Genomic DNA, 20,059 nt, shown 5'->3' with positions numbered 1-20,059 from the left:
CCTCACACTGCTGTGCTCTGTGCTCTCTGCAGCCAATGTGAGGTATTGTCCCTGGAGAGATGTGTAATCAGACCTCACACTGCTTTGCTCTGTGCTCTCTGCAGCCAATGTGAGGTATTGTCCCTGGAGAGATGTGTAGTCATTAGAGATCACCGGACCTGCCGTTCGTGGTCGGCTGCCCGATGCGGACATATTTCTGGATTGGTGGCCGGATGACAGGTCCACTCATCTCTAATGACTACACATCTCTCCGGAGACAATACCTAACACTGGCTGTAGAGAACACAGAGCGCAGCAGTGTGAGCAGATCCCGACAGTGCACTCAGGGAATTCCAGTCTTGAATATTAACCCTGAAATATCATTTGCAGTAGTCATACCTTTGTGTATGTTGTTAGTAGCAGCAGGACTGTGAAATACGGATTTAAATTCCAGGATTGTAGCTTCTCCAAGTGAACTGGGCACGTGTCCTCACACTGCTGAGCTCTCTGCAACCAGTGTTAGGTATTGTGCCTAGAGAAATGTGTAATCATACGTAGATCTCTGCATTGAGATGCTACTACAGTCCCCCTCTAAGTAAAAGCTTAGCAGACTCAGCAAAGCAGCTTACTGCAGAGAGCACAGAGCTCAGCAGTGTGAGGGCGCTACAATCTTGGAATATGAATCCAGCCCTGCAACTACTACTACTAAAAACATACCCTAAGGTCTGATTACACATCTCTCCAGGGACAATACATAGCACTGGCTGCAGAGAGCACAGAGCACAGCAGTGTGAGGTCTGATTACACATCTCTCCAGGGACAATACCTAACACTGGCTGCAGAGAGCACAGAGCACAGCAGTGTGAGGTCTGATTACACATCTCTCCAGGGACAATACCTAACACTGGCTGCAGAGAGCACAGAGCACAGCAGTGTGAGGTCTGATTACACATCTCTCCAGGGACAATACATAGCACTGGCTGCAGAGAGCACAGAGCACAGCAGTGTGAGGTCTGATTACACATCTCTCCAGGGACAATACATAGCACTGGCTGCAGTCTGTATGGTCACACCTGCTGACAGGTTCCCTTTAATGGTAGGTCAAAATTCTGTAATCTCAGGGGGACCCCGTCATGATCGGTAGAGCCTGGGACCTTAAGTCAGATACAGAACCGCTCAGGTGGACCCGCAACCCCTTATTCTGCTGATCCAGCATTCAGAGCCCCCTGCGGGGAGGTGATGTATGTATGGAAAACCCCTTTAAGGTTACAAGAATTTGGTATTTTTGGAATTTGGAGTTTTTAATAACTTTTTTTGGATTCCTTTTTGATCCTCATTGACATGTTATGGGGAGCACCGGCGTAACCTGTATATACCATGGAGTAAGACAAGCCCTGACACTAGTCCCGGGGTCAGAGGTCACACCTGCTATCGTTAAATATTTTTGCTTATGAGAGGACGCATAACAATATGTGCCGCACCAAAGGCATTCCAGCCGAGAAACCAATCCCCTGCAGCTGTTATCAGGGGCCTGGACCTCAATAAGGAATATTATCCCCGAAACCATCTCCAGAAATTATTTCGCTATGCGTGAGAAATGCCTGACGATGTCCGTCTCCTCCTCCGGCACAATGGAGGAATTTCACCAAAAAGAGCAGGCACCCGGCAATTTGACTTCAGATCTGTAATTTTGGAATTAGCACTTCTGCGAGTCCTCGCTCATTACAGATCTATTTCTATGAGAGAAGCAGGAGGAGCTGAGCAGATTGTACATAGTGTCCTATCTGCAGACAGCATGTTATAGAGCAGGAGGAGCTGAGCAGATTGTACATAGTGTCCTATCTGCAGGCAGCATGTTATAGAGCAGGAGGAGCTGAGCAGATTGTACATAGTGTCCTATCTGCAGACAGCATGTTATAGAGCAGAAGGAGCTGAGCGGATTATTCATAGTGTCCTATCTGCAGGCAGCATGTTATAGAGCAGGAGGAGCTGAGCAGATTGTGCATAGTGTCCTATCTGCAGACAGCATGTTATAGAGCAGGAGGAGCTGAGCAGATTGTACATAGTGTCCTATCTGCAGGCAGCATGTTATAGAGCAGGAGGAGCTGAGCAGATTGTACATAGTGTCCTATCTGCAGACAGCATGTTATAGAGCAGGAGGAGCTGAGCAGATTGTACATAGTGTCCTATCTGCAGGCAGCATGTTATAGAGCAGGAGGAGCTGAGCAGATTGTACATAGTGTCCTATCTGCAGACAGCATGTTATAGAGCAGAAGGAGCTGAGCGGATTATTCATAGTGTCCTATCTGCAGGCAGCATGTTATAGAGCAGGAGGAGCTGAGCAGATTGTGCATAGTGTCCTATCTGCAGACAGCATGTTATAGAGCAGGAGGAGCTGAGCAGATTGTACATAGTGTCCTATCTGCAGGCAGCATGTTATAGAGCAGGAGGAGCTGAGCAGATTGTACATAGTGTCCTATCTGCAGACAGCATGTTATAGAGCAGGAGGAGCTGAGCAGATTGTACATAGTGTCCTATCTGCAGGCAGCATGTTATAGAGCAGGAGGAGCTGAGCAGATTGTACATAGTGTCCTATCTGCAGACAGCATGTTATAGAGCAGAAGGAGCTGAGCGGATTATTCATAGTGTCCTATCTGCAGGCAGCATGTTATAGAGCAGGAGGAGCTGAGCAGATTGTATATAGTGTCCTGTCTGCAGGCAGCATGTTATAGACCAGGAGGAGCTGAGCAGATTGTACATAGTGTCCTATCTGCAGGTAGCGTGTTACAGAGCAGGAGGAGCTGAGCAGATTGTACATAGTGTCCAATCTGCAGGTAGCATGTTATAGAGCAGGAGGAGCTGAGCAGATTGTACATAGTGTCCTATCTGCAGGCAGCATGTTTTAGAGCAGGAGGAGCTGAGCAGATTGTACATAGTGTCCTATCTGCAGGCAGCATGTTATAGAGAAGGAGGAGCTGAGCAGATTGTGCATAGTGTCCTATCTGCAGGCAGCATGTTATAGAGCAGGAGGAGCTGAGTAGATTGTACATAGTGTCCTATCTGCAGGCAGCATGTTATAGAGCAGGAGGAGCTGAGCAGATTGTACATAGTGGGGCACATTTACTTACCTGGTCCGTTCGCGATCCAGCGGCGCGTTCTCTGCGCTGGATTCGGGTCCGGCCGGGATTCATCAATGCAGTTCCTCCGCCGTCCACCAGGTGGCGCTGCTGCGCTGAAGTCCGCTGGAATGCCTCGAAATACACCGGCCTACCCAGGATGAAGGTGAGTGAAATTTTCGCGACACAATTTTTTTTTTAAATGCGGCGGTTTTTCCGAATACGTCGGGTTTTCGTTCGGCCACGCCCCCCGATTTCCGTCGCGCGCATGCCGGCGCCGATGCGCCAAATTCCGATCGCGTGCGCCAAAAACCCGGGGAAATTCAGGTACAATCGGCGCAAAACGGAAATATTCGGGTAACACGTCGGGAAAACGCGAATCGGGCCCTTAGTAAATGACCCCCAGTGTCTTATCTGCAGGCAGCATGTTATAGAGCAGGAGGAGCTGAGCGGATTATTCATAGCGTCCTATCTGCAGGCAGCATGTTATAGAGCAGGAGGAGCTGAGCAGATTGTACATAGTGTCCTATCTGCAGGCAGCATGTTATAGAGCAGGAGGAGCTGAGCAGATTGTACATAGTGTCCTATCTGCAGGCAGCATGTTATAGAGCAGGACGAGCTGAGCAGATTGTACATAGTGTCCTATCTGCAGGCAGCATGTTATAGAGCAGGAGGAGCTGAGCAGATTGTACATAGTGTCCAATCTGCAGGTAGCATGTTATAGAGCAGGAGGAGCTGAGCAGATTGTACATAGTGTCCTATCTGCAGGCAGCATGTTTTAGAGCAGGAGGAGCTGAGCAGATTGTACATAGTGTCCTATCTGCAGGCAGCATGTTATACAGCAGGAGGAGCTGAGCAGATTGTACATAGTGTCCTATCTGCAGGCAGCATGTTATAGAGCAGGAGGAGCTGAGTAGATTGTACATAGTGTCCTATCTGCAGGCAGCATGTTATAGAGCAGGAGGAGCTGAGCAGATTGTACATAGTGTCCTATCTGCAGGCAGCATGTTATAGAGCAGGAGGAGCTGAGCAGATTGTACATAGTGTCCAATCTGCAGGTAGCATGTTATAGAGCAGGAGGAGCTGAGCAGATTGTACATAGTGTCCTATCTGCAGGCAGCATGTTTTAGAGCAGGAGGAGCTGAGCAGATTGTAGATAGTGTCCTATCTGCAGGGAGCATGTTATAGAGAAGGAGGAGCTGAGCAGATTGTGCATAGTGTCCTATCTGCAGGCAGCATGTTATAGAGCAGGAGGAGCTGAGTAGATTGTACATAGTGTCCTATCTGCAGGCAGCATGTTATAGAGCAGGAGGAGCTGAGCAGATTGTACATAGTGTCCTATCTGCAGACAGCATGTTATAGAGCAGGAGGAGCTGAGCGGATTATTCATAGTGTCCTATCTGCAGGCAGCATGTTATAGAGCAGGAGGAGCTGCGCAGATTGTACATAGTGTCCTATCTGCAGGCAGCATGTTATAGAGCAGGAGGAGCTGAGCAGATTGTATATAGTGTCCTGTCTGCAGGCAGCATGTTATAGACCAGGAGGAGCTGAGCAGATTGTACATAGTGTCCTATCTGCAGGTAGCGTGTTACAGAGCAGGAGGAGCTGAGCAGATTGTACATAGTGTCCAATCTGCAGGTAGCATGTTATAGAGCAGGAGGAGCTGAGCAGATTGTACATAGTGTCCTATCTGCAGGCAGCATGTTATAGAGCAGGAGGAGCTGAGTAGATTGTACATAGTGTCCTATCTGCAGGCAGCATGTTATAGAGAAGGAGGAGCTGAGCAGATTGTGCATAGTGTCCTATCTGCAGGCAGCATGTTATAGAGCAGGAGGAGCTGAGTAGATTGTACATAGTGTCCTATCTGCAGGCAGCATGTTTTAGAGCAGGAGGAGCTGAGCAGATTGTACATAGTGTCCTATCTGCAGGCAGCATGTTATAGAGAAGGAGGAGCTGAGCAGATTGTGCATAGTGTCCTATCTGCAGGCAGCATGTTATAGAGCAGGAGGAGCTGAGTAGATTGTACATAGTGTCCTATCTGCAGGCAGCATGTTATAGAGCCGGAGGAGCTGAGCAGATTGTGCATAGTGTCCTATCTGCAGGCAGCATGTTATAGAGCAGGAGGAGCTGAGCAGATTGTACATAGTGTCCTATCTGCAGGCAGCATGTTATAGAGCCGGAGGAGCTGAGCGGATTATTCATAGCGTCCGATCTGCAGGCAGCATGTTATAGAGCAGGACGAGCTGAGCAGATTGTACATAGTGTCCTATCTGCAGGCAGCATGTTATAGAGCAGGAGGAGCTGAGCAGATTGTACATAGTGTCCAATCTGCAGGTAGCATGTTATAGAGCAGGAGGAGCTGAGCAGATTGTACATAGTGTCCTATCTGCAGGCAGCATGTTATAGAGAAGGAGGAGCTGAGCAGATTGTGCATAGTGTCCTATCTGCAGGCAGCATGTTATAGAGCAGGAGGAGCTGAGTAGATTGTACATAGTGTCCTATCTGCAGGCAGCATGTTATAGAGCCGGAGGAGCTGAGCAGATTGGGCATAGTGTCCTATCTGCAGGCAGCATGTTATAGAGCAGGAGGAGCTGAGCAGATTGTACACAGTGTCCTATCTGCAGGCAGCATGTTATAGAGCAGGAGGAGCTGAGCGGATTATTCATAGCGTCCTATCTGCAGGCAGCATGTTATAGAGCAGGACGAGCTGAGCAGATTGTACCTAGTGTCCTATCTGCAGACAGCATGTTATAGAGCAGGAGGAGCTGAGCGGATTATTCATAGTGTCCTATCTGCAGGCAGCATGTTATAGAGCAGGAGGAGCTGAGCAGATTGTACATAGTGTCCTATCTGCGGGCAGCATGTTATAGAGCAGGAGGAGCTGAGCAGATTGTACATAGTGTCCTATCTGCAGACAGCATGTTATAGAGCAGGAGGAGCTGAGCGGATTATTCATAGCGTCCTATCTGCAGGCAGCATGTTATAGAGCAGGAGGAGCTGAGCAGATTGTACACAGTGTCCTATCTGCCGGCAGCATGTTATAGAGCAGGAGGAGCTGAGTAGATTGTACATAGTGTCCTATCTGCAGGCAGCATGTTATAGAGCAGGAGGAGCTAAGCAGATTGTACATAGTGTCCTATCTGCAGGCAGCATGTTATAGAGCAGGAGGAGCTGAGAAGATTGTACACAGTGTCCTATCTGCAGGCAGCATGTTATAGAGCAGGAGGAGCCGAGCAGATTGTACATAGTGTCCTGTCTGCAGGCAGCATGTTATAGAGTAGGAGGAGCTGAGCAGATTGTACAAAGTGTCCTATCAGCAGGCAGCATGTTATAGAGCAGGAGGAGCTGAGCAGATTGTACATAGTGTCCTATCTGCAGACAGCATGTTATAGAGCAGGAGGAGCTGAGCGGATTATTCATAGTGTCCTATCTGCAGGCAGCATGTTATAGAGCAGGATATGCTGAGCAGATTGTACATAGTGTCCTATCTGCGGGCAGCATGTTATAGAGCAGGAGGAGCTGAGCAGATTGTACATAGTGTCCTATTTGCAGACAGCATGTTATAGAGCAGGAGGAGCTGAGCGGATTATTCATAGCGTCCTATCTGCAGGCAGCATGTTATAGAGCAGGAGGAGCTGAGCAGATTGTACACAGTATCCTATCTGCCGGCAGCATGTTATAGAGCAGGAGGAGCTGAGTAGATTGTACATAGTGTCTTATCTGCAGGCAGCATGTTATAGAGCAGGAGGAGCTGAGCAGATTGCACATAGTGTCCTATCTGCAGGCAGCATGTTATAGAGCAGGAGGAGCCGAGCAGATTGTACATAGTGTCCTGTCTGCAGGCAGCATGTTATAGAGTAGGAGGAGCCGAGCAGATTGTACATAGTGTCCTATCTGCAGGCAGCATGTTATAGAGCAGGAGGAGCTGAGCAGATTGTACATAGTGTCCTATCTGCAGGCAGCATGTTATAGAGCAGGAGGAGCTGAGCAGATTGTACATAGTGTCCTATCTGCAGGCAGCATGTTATAGAGCCGGAGGAGCTGAGCAGATTGTACCTAGTGTCCTATCTGCAGACAGCATGTTATAGAGCAGGAGGAGCTGAGCGGATTATTCATAGCGTCCTATCTGCAGGCAGCATGTTATAGAGCAGGAGGAGCTGAGCGGATTATTCATAGTATCCTATCTGCAGGCAGCATGTTATAGAGCAGGAGGAGCTGAGCAGATTATACATAGTGTCCTATCTGCAGGCAGCATGTTATAGAGCAGGAGGAGCTGAGAAGATTGTACATAGTGTCCTATCTGCAGGCAGCATGTTATAGAGCAGGAGGAGCTGAGTAGATTGTACATAGTGTCCTATCTGCAGGCAGCATGGTATAGAGCAGGAGGAGCTGAGTAGATTGTACATAGTGTCCTATCTGCAGGCAGCATGTTATAGAGCAGGAGGAGCTGAGCAGATTGTACATAGTGTCCTATCTGCAGGCAGTATGTTATAGAGCAGGAGGGGCTGAGCAGATTGTTCATAGTGTCCTATCTGCAGGCAGCATGTTATAGAGCAGGAGGAGCTGAGCAGATTGTACATAGTGTCCTATCTGCAGGCAGCATGTTATAGAACAGTAGGAGCTGAGCAGATTATACCTAGTGTCCTATCTGCAGACAGCATGTTATAGAGCAGGAGGAGCTGAGTGGATTATTCATAGTGTCCTATCTGCAGGCAGCATGTTATAGAGCAGGAGGAGCTGAGCGGATTATTCATAGTGTCCTATCTGCAGGCAGCATGTTATAGAGCAGGAGGAGCTGAGCGGATTATTCATAGTGTCCTATCTGCAGGCAGCATGTTATAGAGCAGGAGGAGCTGAGCAGATTGTACATAGTGTCCTATCTGCAGGCAGCATGTTATAGAGCAGGAGGAGCTGAGCGGAATATTCATAGTGTCCTATCTGCAGGCAGCATGTTATAGAGCAGGAGGAGCTAAGCAGATTGTACATAGTGTCCTATCTGCGGGCAGCATGTTATAGAGCAGGAAGAGCTGAGCAGATTGTATATAGTGTCCTATCTGCAGGCAGCATGTTATAGAGCAGGAGGAGCTGAGCAGATTGTCCATAGTGTCCTGTCTGCAGGCAGCATGTTATATATTTCAGCTGAATACCAAGCAAAATCTCCCAATATAAGATACGGGACATGATTATCAAATAATTTTTTTTCCCTTTGGCTGGATTCACATTTGTCTGTGATCATGAAAAGTGCAAGGGACTGAATTAAGAGCAATATATTGATATGTGATGCACTGAGTTCTTGTTTCCCCAATGTAGCAGATCCGACACTGTACTGTTGCCTCTGCTGCATATCGGGAAACAAGAACTTAGTGCATCACATATCAATATGATGCACAGTATCCAGTCCTGGGCAGAGTGATCAGTCCCCGGCAGAGTGATCAGTCCCCGGCAGAGTGGTCAGTCCCCGGCAGAGCGGTCAGTCCCCGGCAGAGCGGTCAGTCCCCGGCAGAGTGGTCAGTCCCCGGCAGAGTGATCAGTCCCCGGCAGAGTGATCAGTCCCCGGCAGAGTGATCAGTCCCCGGCAGAGTGATCAGTCCCCGGCAGAGTGATCAGCCCCCGGCAGAGTGATCAGTCCCCGGCAGAGTGATCAGTCCCCGGCAGAGTGGTCAGTCCCCGGCAGAGTGGTCAGTCCCCGGCAGAGTGATCAGTCCCCGGCAGAGTGATCAGTCCCCGGGAGAGTGATCAGCCCCCGGCAGAGTGATCAGCCCCCGGCAGAGTGATCAGTCCCCGGCAGAGTGATCAGTCCCCGGCAGAGTGGTCAGTCCCCGGCAGAGTGGTCAGTCCCCGGCAGAGTGATCAGTCCCCGGCAGAGTGATCAGTCCCCGGCAGAGCGATCAGTCCCCGTCAGAGAGGTCAGTCCCCGGCAGAGTGATCAGCCCCCGGCAGAGTGGTCAGTCCCCGGCAGAGTGGTCAGTCCCGGCAGAGTGGTCAGTCCCCGGCAGAGTGATCAGTCCCCGGCAGAGTGGTCAGTCCCCGGCAGAGTGGTCAGTCCCCGGCAGTGTGATCAGCCCCCGGCAGAGTGGTCAGTCCCCGGCAGAGTGGTCAGCCCCCGGCAGAGCGATCAGCCCCCGGCAGAGCGATCAGCCCCCGGCAGAGCGGTCAGTCCCCGGCAGAGTGATCAGTCCCCGGCAGAGCGGTCATTCCCCGGCAGAGTGATCAGTCCCTGGCAGAGCGGTCAGTCCCCGGCACAGTGATCAGTCCCCGGCAGAGTGGTCAGTCCCCGGCAGAGTGATCAGTCCCCGGCAGAGTGGTCAGTCCCCGGCAGAGTGGTCAGTCCCTGGCAGAGCGGTCAGTCCCCGGCACAGTGATCAGTCCCCGGCAGAGTGGTCAGCCTCCGGCACAGTGATCAGTTCCTGGCACAGCACTTTTCATGGTCCATTATCACGGACTGATCGCGGACAAGTGTGAATCCAGCCTCATAGTTTGGAATGATGACAAAAATTTACATTTTCGAAACCTTTTCCACCACATTATAGGCTAACGCGTCACTGAAGCCATCGAGCGGGTGAGGAGAGATTTAATGGTAGATAAGAGAAGGTAAAGCGACATGACATCATACCGCCCCGATGCCAAGTATCCGACGCCTCATGTGAAAATATTGCATTGCGACATCTCACACGTTTTTACGAGCTGTGAACAGGCCACATAAAGCAGGTCTGAGCCTCTCACATAACAGGACATTGTCCCAGGAACCGGAGGCTTCTCAAAATCTCCACCTGTCAGGAGCCTCGTTAAACCAAAGGGACTGTCTGAGCTCCTAAATACTGACCTGGCCCGAAAACGATACCATGAGGTCAACCCTGCGTTTATTCTTAAAGGAACTTACCGCTTATCCTGTCCTAATCTCTTGGTGTCTCACTTCTAGGAGACCCATCGATCATGAGAATGAAGAGCAGAAGTTGTACATGGACTTGGTTATCTTCTTCAGTCCCATGGTCTATGGATGGGGAGAAGCCAAAATGAATGGCCCAGGATGGAAGGATGGAGGCTACAGAAAAAACTGAGCCTGAATCAGTGGGTAAAGAGTTGGTGAAGGTCGCGAAAGGTTCAATTTAAGACAAATGTTCCTCTTGGTCCATAAACCGTAGACATCTACGGAGGAATAAGATGGGGGCACCATCTCCGAGTGGACATCCCTTTGAGAAACCTAGGTGAGAGTAGCAATGGCTTCCATCTTGTGTGTTTTGGGTTGGACCTGTTGTTGGGTGATGATTTGGGTTGGACCTGTTGTTGGGTGATGATTTGGGTTGGACCTGTTGTTGGGTGATGATTTGGGTTGGACCTGTTGTTGGGTGATGATTTGGGTTGGACCTGTTGTTGGGTGATGATTTGGGTTGGACCTGTTGTTGGGTGATGATTTGGGTTGGACCTGTTGTTGGGTGATGATTTGGGTTGGACCTGTTGTTGGGTGATGATTTGGGTTGGACCTGTTGTTGGGTGATGATTTGGGTTGGACCTGTTGTTGGGTGCGCCTTTGGATGCGTTGAGACCAGGACTTCCTGTTAGGCTTTTTCAGGATCAGGTCTTCCAGACGGTAAATGGGAAATCCCACCTCTGGAAATTGTTGCCTGAAGTTGAAGGGGAACTTCATGTCTACCTGGATATCTAGGCTTGGTAATATTGCCGAACTTTTTGGTTCCTTATACTGTATTTGTTAAAAAGTTGCATTTTTTAATCAACCTTTCTATAAATGAGCCTTGTTTCATGAGAGGATTTCGAGCCCCTTCCCCTAATCCATCTTTCCAATCCGGCCTGATGTAATCTGTAATCTTATCCAACCATTTCCAGATCCATGACGTTCCAGAACAATGGGTCTTCTGCCTGGATTGTACCGTTACAGATACGACGATACACATCTCCTCTGGGCTGCGGCTGGGATAGAGATTTTCAGACACGGGTGAGGATACACGTATTGGCTGAATGTAGAAATGTCCAATTTAAGTGAGTGCACAATAAGATCTGTGCCAAAATGTCCTGCAATGCGGCAAGCGAGTCAAGGACAAGATGACAACACCTGGGAATGACTCAACCAGATGTAGAACATTATACATGGGGGGTCGTCATACAATCAGATAAAGCCCCTTGTCTCACCTGTTTAATCCCAGACACTAAATCCCCTTCCCAGCCGTCTCTACCTTATTGCCTCGCCTACCATAAGAAGTAGTAGACAACTAGTCGACATTTCCCAACTGCACCAAAGTACTGACATGGAAACAAAGACAAGACCAAACAAAGTCAAAGTCAAAAGGACAAGACAGTACAAAATAACTTAGGAAAAGGGATGGTCAGGAATACAGGCACGAGTCAGAAACCTCAAGATATAGAATGACAGAGTACCACAAGCTTACTAAGTATAGACTATAGTAGGCAAAGAGGTGAGGGAGGGCTGATGTGCAAATCCATAGACCGGGTGTAACCCCACGCCCAGGCCATATCCGGGGTTAAAGTGGCCTAGACTAGATTATACCCTTGGGTATATTTTGGCCTATGATAGATTATAACCCCCCCCCCCCCCCAGGGATTCAGGATTCATGAAACACCCTTTTAATCTACTTCTCTAATCTGAGTCTGTCCAAAATGTAAAAAAAAACATATATAAAAACCATTTTCCTACATATGGGCGGAGTTATAGAAGAAGGCATACTAAGCATTGGTCAAGGCTATACCTGTCTTTGTAAGGCAACTGGCTGTAGCAGTACCCCCTCCACATCACTTTGCCTGTAATAGAGGACCAGCAATCCTTAATTGTGTCTAAATCCCAATCCCTCAGCTGCTACTGACTATCTCTAAGCAGGGGCGTAACTTGAGGGGGTGCAACCGGGCCCATGAGGCTTAGGGGTCACTTTCCCATATGAGGAGGCTAGTACTATAAACCATGGATTATAATCAGGGACCTGGAACAGAAATTGCACTGGGTCCCGTCAACTTCAAGTTACGCCACTGTCTCTAAGCTTAAATCCCTGAACAGGATTGTATCACCAAATCCTGACAATTTATATGAGTTTTTCAACCTCTTCTTTGTTGACAGCAGGACACATCCCCTTTACTCTCTGACATGGGGGGACAGTCTCCTCTCAGCACTCACACTAATCCTGAGGCAGCTCTAAATATTTCAGATGACTTTTACATTTGAATTGAATGCAGGACCCTTAGTATAAGAGGCAGCAACAAAGTACAGTGATACATAATTTAGGACCAAAAGCCTCAAGAATATTCCTCTTTATTACACATACCAGTATTTTAGGACAGTTATAGGTGATTTCCTTTGAGGCTTTTAGGCTAAAAAAAAATTGTCATTTTACTACAGATATGTTTGTGCCATACTACATTATTTTATAGCTTCTGATATCAGGGGTCATGGGACAGAATTCCATCAAAGACCCATTAAATAAAGTAACTGTAATATTTATAGGCAGCAATGTAAGTGTGAGTGCTGAGAGGAGACAGTCCCCGGTGTCAGAGGGAAGTTTCCTGCTGAACAAGTCTTGAAGACAACTGTCTGTAGCAGGAGCCCTCCCCCATTACAGCCTGCAATGAGATAGCAGAAGGCAGTCGCAGGGAACCCATGGCGAGCCCATATGATAGTAATTGGAGGGAAACACATGGAAGAAGTTTGTGGATATTTTTCCCCACTTATATTGTAATGTGAAACCGGAGATTATCTAGAAGGAATCGTGACTCCTCAGAAGATTCTCTCAGGAAGGATTAGGACTTTGCGGATCACTGAGGAGACAAGGAAAAAGTCCCATGTATTTAACGGTTAAGGGGTTTCTACATGTAAGAAGGATTAGAGGAACCTACAGGTCATGTTATGCCTAGTGCCGGGCTTAAAGGATTCATAGGAGATTTAGTGGAATATCCTCCCGGCCTGCACTGCACCCGCACCCCAACCTACATAACCTGGCACCGGATGCCTCTCCGAGCATCTCCTATAGGTGCTACCTACCTCCCCACTCTTTCTGACTAACATTGCTGGCGGAGAACTTTATCTTTTCCTTTCAGGAACGAGGAATCAAGTGTCTGTTCTGCATCCGAACACACATGTTGGACCAATGGAAGCTTTTGCTGTATGATCTAATTTATCTTAGGCTGGCGCTAATGCCCCTACCCCCGGCACTCGCCGGATCCATTAGGAGGCTCCAGACTCCTAATAAATATCGATGGGCGACAGCGCAGGGGCACTTCTACGGCAGTTCTGACCTAGTGTAGAATTGCACCATAGCCATTGTATAAATGGGTGCAGGCTGTAGGCAGGGCGCACCCCCGGGGCAGGAAGCCCACGTGCTGGTGCACTGCATGGCCAATACCGTCCCCTACCCAACTGGCATAAAGAGTCGGAGAGGTGGCAATTGCCGGCACTGCACTGGGGATTATGATATGATATATAGATAGATATGAGGTAGATGATACATAAGATAGGTAACATAAGATAGGTTGGAAAGGATTAGCCGGACATATGACCTGCTTTTGAGAAGTGAGTGGGAGCTGCAGACAGGACAGAAAAGTGTCCGGTGTAGCAGGATAGAAGAGAAGTGATTGGGAGCTGCAGACAGGACAGAGAAGTGTCCCGTGTCGCAGGAGAGAAGAGAAGTGTGTGGGAGCTGCAGACAGGACAGAGAAGTGTCCCCCGTGTAGCAGGATAGAAGAGAAGTGAGTGGGGGCTGCAGACAGGACAGAGAAGTGTCCCCCGTGTAGCAGGATAAAAGAGAAGTGAGTGGGGGCTGCAGACAGGACAGAGAAGTGTCCCCCGTGTAGCAGGATACAAGAGAAATGAGTGGGAGCTGCAGACAGGACAGATAAGTGTCTCCCATGTAGCAGGATAGAAGAGAAGTGAGTGGGGGCTGCAGAAAGGACAGAGAAGTGTCCCCCGTGTAGCAGGATAAAAGAGAAGTGAGTGGGGGCTGCAGACAGGACAGAGAAGTGTCCCCCCCCGTGTAGCAGGATAGAAGAGAAGTGAGTTGGAGCTGCAGACGGGACAGAGAAGTGTTCCCCATGTAGCAGGATAGAAGAGAAGTGTGAGGGAGCTGCAGACAGGACAGAGAAGTTTCCTCCGTGTAGCAGGATAGAAGAGAAGTGAGTGGGAGCTGCAGACAGGACAGAGAAGTGTCCCCCGTGTAGCAAGATGACCACTCTGGTGTCTGTGGAGGATACTGGCCAGAATTACAGGGGTGCAGCAAGAGACCAGCACTGGGGGATCCCCTCCAGGAGAAGCCACTGCTGAGGAGGTCACTGGGTGCTGGGTGTCACACACCTGGGTGCTGCTGTGAGGGTCATTCTCATGCTGGGGTGCGGGAGAGAAGCAGAGAGGAGTTTGTAGGAGGATCACATGTAAGAGCCCGAATCTAACATTGCTCCTAAACTGCACCTAAAATAAAGTGATTAATAAGAGGCAGGAACTCAACTCATCACAGATGGATGTAGCTTGTGATAAGTCTGCAGCAACAACGAGACTTGAGTGCAGAACACTGATAGATCCGGCCCGATGTGGTGAAAATAGATGGGTAGATAACAGATATAACATGTAGTTTCTCTGTCGCACACTAGATGCGGTGATAATGAATGAGGGCCGTGTGCGGCGGTTCCTGTGGACGCTCCGTGTTTGTTCTGCGCACAGGACCCGGCACATTCCCCTCTCGCAGATGAATGGGGTTTCTGTAAGGAAATGTACGAGTGATCTCCGGCTACACGTCTCGCCTCTTTCATGTCGGAATATCTCGGCACAGCCATAGGCCGGAGCAGACGTCTATAACAGCCCCCGAAACCTTCCCCCCCCCCTCCTGGCCCCCCGCCAGCGCCTCTACCACTTTACAATGATTTCATTTCCTTCACCGGCCGCCAGGAGAAAACGCCAAACACCATGAACCGGAGTTATTATTGTAGTTATATTCCTGTACATAGGGGGCAGTATTATAGTAGTTATATTCCTGTACATAGGGGGCAGTAGTATAGTAGTTATATTCCTGTACATAGGGGGCAGTATTATAGTAGTTATATTCCTGTACATAGGGGGCAGTATTATAGTAGTTATAGTCTTGTACATAGGGGGCAGTATTATAGTAGTTATATTCCTGTACATAGGGGGCAGTATTATAGTAGTTATATTCTTGTACATAGGGGGGCAGTATTATAGTAGTTATATTCTTGTACATAGGAGGCAGTATTATAGTAGTTATATTCCTGTACATAGGGGACAGTATTATAGTAGTTATATTCCTGTACATAGGGGGCAGTATTATAGTAGTTATATTCCTGTACATAGGGGGCAGTATTATAGTAGTTATATTCTTGTACATAGGGGGCAGTATTATAGTAGTTATATTCCTGTACATAGGGGGCAGTATTATAGTAGTTATATTCCTGTACATAGGGGGCAGTATTATAGTAGTTATATTCTTGTACATAGGGGGCAGTATTATAGTAGTTATATTCTTGTACATAGGGGGCAGTATTATAGTAGTTATATTCTTGTACATAGGGGGGAGTATTATAGTAGTTATATTACTGTACATAGGGGGCAGTATTATAGTAGTTATATTCCTGTACATAGGGGGCAGTATTATAGTAGTTATATTCCTGTACATAGGGGGCAGTATTATAGTAGTTATATTCCTGTACATAGGGGGCAGTATTATAGTAGTTATATTCTTGTACATAGGGGGCAGTATTATAGTAGTTATATTCTTGTACATAGGGGCAGTATTATAGTAGTTATATTCTTGTACATAGGGGGCAGTATTATAGTAGTTATATTCCTGTACATAGGGGGCAGTATTATAGTAGTTATATTCTTGTACATAGGGGGCAGTATTATAGTAGTTATATTCTTGTACATAGGGAGCAGTATTATAGTAGTTATATTCCTGTACATAGGGGGAAGTATTATAGTAGTTATATTCTTGTACATAGGGAGCAGTATTATAGTAGTTATATTCCTGTACATAGGGGGAAGTATTATAGTAGTTATATTCCTGTACATAGGGGGCAGTATTATAGTAGTTATATTCCTGTACATAGGGGGCAGTATTATAGTAGTTATATTCTTGTACATAGGGGGCAGTATTATAGTAGTTATATCCCTGTACATAGGGGGCAGTATTATAGTAGTTATATTCTTGTACATAGGGGGCAGTATTATAGTAGTTATATTCCTGTACATAGGGAGCAGTATTATAGTAGTTATATTCCTGTACATAGGGGGCAGTATTATAGTAGTTATATTCCTGTACATAGGGGGAAGTATTATAGTAGTTATATTCCTGTACATAGGGGGCAGTATTATAGTAGTTATATTCCTGTACATAGGGGGCAGTATTATAGTAGTTATATTCTTGTACATAGGTGGCAGTATTATAGTAGTTATATTCCTGTACATAGGGGGCAGTATTATAGTAGTTATATTCTTGTACATAGGGGGCAGTATTATAGTAGTTATATTCCTGTACATAGGGGGCAGTATTATAGTAGTTATATTCTTGTACATAGGTGGCAGTATTATAGTAGTTATATTCTTGTACATAGGAGCAGTATTATAGTAGTTATATTCTTGTACATAGGGGGCAGTATTATAGTAGTTATATTCTTGTACATAGGGGGCAGTATTATAGTAGTTATATTCATGTACATAGGGGGCAGTATTATAGTAGTTATATTCTTGTACATAGGGGCAGTATTATAGTAGTTATATTCCTGTACATAGGGGGCAGTATTATAGTAGTTATATTCCTGTACATAGGGGGCAGTATTATAGTAGTTATATTCTTGTACATAGGGGCAATATTATAGTAGTTATATTTTTGTACATAGGGGGCAGTATTATAGTAGTTATATTCTTGTACATAGGGGGCAGTATTATAGTAGTTATATTCTTGTACATAGGGGCAGTATTATAGTAGTTATATTCCTGTACATAGGGGGCAGTATTATAGTAGTTATATTCCTGTACATAGGGGGCAGTATTATAGTAGTTATATTCTTGTACATAGGGGCAGTATTATAGTAGTTATATTCTTGTACATAGGGGGCAGTATTATAGTAGTTATATTCTTGTACATAGGGGCAGTATTATAGTAGTTATATTCTTGTACATAGGGGGCAGTATTATAGTAGTTATATTCTTGTACATAGGGGGCAGTATTATAGTAGTTATATTCTTGTACATAGGAGGCAGTATTATAGTAGTTATATTCCTGTACATAGGGGGCAGTATTATAGTAGTTATATTCCTGTACATAGGGGGCAGTATTATAGTAGTTATATTCTTGTACATAGGGGGCAGTATTATTGTAGTTATATTCTTGTACAAAGGGGGCAGTATTATAGTAGTTATATTCTTGTACATAGGGGGCAGTATTATAGTAGTTATATTTCTGTACATAGGGGGCAGTATTATAGTAGTTATATTCTTGTACATAGGGGGCAGTATTATAGTAGTTATATTCTTGTACATAGGGGCAGTATTATAGTAGTTATATTCCTGTACATAGGGGGCAGTATTATAGTAGTTATATTCCTGTACATAGGGGGAAGTATTATAGTAGTTATTTTCCTGTACATAGGGGGCAGTATTATAGTAGTTATATTCCTGTACATAGGGGGCAGTATTATAGTAGTTATATTCTTGTACATAGGGGGCAGTATTATAGTAGTTATATTCCTGTACATAGGGAGCAGTATTATAGTAGTTATATTCCTGTACATAGGGGGCAGTATTATAGTAGTTATATTCCTGTACATAGGGGGAAGTATTATAGTAGTTATATTCTTGTACATAGGGGGCAGTATTATAGTAGTTATATTCTTGTACATAGGGGCAGTATTATAGTAGTTATATTCTTGTACATAGGGGGCAGTATTATAGTAGTTATATTCCTGTACATAGGGGGCAGTATTATAGTAGTTATATTCTTGTACATAGGGGGCAGTATTATAGTAGTTATATTCTTGTACATAGGGAGCAGTATTATAGTAGTTATATTCCTGTACATAGGGGGAAGTATTATAGTAGTTATATTCTTGTACATAGGGAGCAGTATTATAGTAGTTATATTCCTGTACATAGGGGGAAGTATTATAGTAGTTATATTCCTGTACATAGGGGGCAGTATTATAGTAGTTATATTCCTGTACATAGGGGGCAGTATTATAGTAGTTATATTCTTGTACATAGGGGGCAGTATTATAGTAGTTATATCCCTGTACATAGGGGGCAGTATTATAGTAGTTATATTCTTGTACATAGGGGGCAGTATTATAGTAGTTATATTCCTGTACATAGGGAGCAGTATTATAGTAGTTATATTCCTGTACATAGGGGGCAGTATTATAGTAGTTATATTCCTGTACATAGGGGGAAGTATTATAGTAGTTATATTCCTGTACATAGGGGGCAGTATTATAGTAGTTATATTCCTGTACATAGGGGGCAGTATTATAGTAGTTATATTCTTGTACATAGGTGGCAGTATTATAGTAGTTATATTCCTGTACATAGGGGGCAGTATTATAGTAGTTATATTCTTGTACATAGGGGGCAGTATTATAGTAGTTATATTCCTGTACATAGGGGGCAGTATTATAGTAGTTATATTCTTGTACATAGGTGGCAGTATTATAGTAGTTATATTCTTGTACATAGGAGCAGTATTATAGTAGTTATATTCTTGTACATAGGGGGCAGTATTATAGTAGTTATATTCTTGTACATAGGGGGCAGTATTATAGTAGTTATATTCATGTACATAGGGGGCAGTATTATAGTAGTTATATTCTTGTACATAGGGGCAGTATTATAGTAGTTATATTCCTGTACATAGGGGGCAGTATTATAGTAGTTATATTCCTGTACATAGGGGGCAGTATTATAGTAGTTATATTCTTGTACATAGGGGCAATATTATAGTAGTTATATTTTTGTACATAGGGGGCAGTATTATAGTAGTTATATTCTTGTACATAGGGGGCAGTATTATAGTAGTTATATTCTTGTACATAGGGGCAGTATTATAGTAGTTATATTCCTGTACATAGGGGGCAGTATTATAGTAGTTATATTCCTGTACATAGGGGGCAGTATTATAGTAGTTATATTCTTGTACATAGGGGCAGTATTATAGTAGTTATATTCTTGTACATAGGGGGCAGTATTATAGTAGTTATATTCTTGTACATAGGGGCAGTATTATAGTAGTTATATTCTTGTACATAGGGGGCAGTATTATAGTAGTTATATTCTTGTACATAGGGGCAGTATTATAGTAGTTATATTCCTGTACATAGGGGGCAGTATTATAGTAGTTATATTCCTGTACATAGGGGGCAGTATTATAGTAGTTATATTCTTGTACATAGGGGCAGTATTATAGTAGTTATATTCTTGTACATAGGGGGCAGTATTATAGTAGTTATATTCTTGTACATAGGGGCAGTATTATAGTAGTTATATTCTTGTACATAGGGGGCAGTATTATAGTAGTTATATTCTTGTACATAGGGGGCAGTATTATAGTAGTTATATTCTTGTACATAGGAGGCAGTATTATAGTAGTTATATTCCTGTACATAGGGGGCAGTATTATAGTAGTTATATTCCTGTACATAGGGGGCAGTATTATAGTAGTTATATTCTTGTACATAGGGGGCAGTATTATAGTAGTTATATTCTTGTACATAGGGGCAGTATTATAGTAGTTATATTCTTGTACATAGGGGGCAGTATTATAGTAGTTATATTCTTGTACATAGGGGGCAGTATTATAGTAGTTATATTCTTGTACATAGGAGGCAGTATTATAGTAGTTATATTCCTGTACATAGGGGGCAGTATTATAGTAGTTATATTCCTGTACATAGGGGGCAGTATTATAGTAGTTATATTCTTGTACATAGGGGGCAGTATTATTGTAGTTATATTC

Source organism: Engystomops pustulosus, chromosome 3 (genome assembly GCF_040894005.1).
Source record: "Engystomops pustulosus chromosome 3, aEngPut4.maternal, whole genome shotgun sequence".
In the NCBI taxonomy this organism is placed as follows: Eukaryota; Metazoa; Chordata; class Amphibia; order Anura; family Leptodactylidae; genus Engystomops; species Engystomops pustulosus.
The sequence above is the reverse complement of the archived record's forward strand: the minus strand, read 5'-3'. Positions refer to the sequence as shown.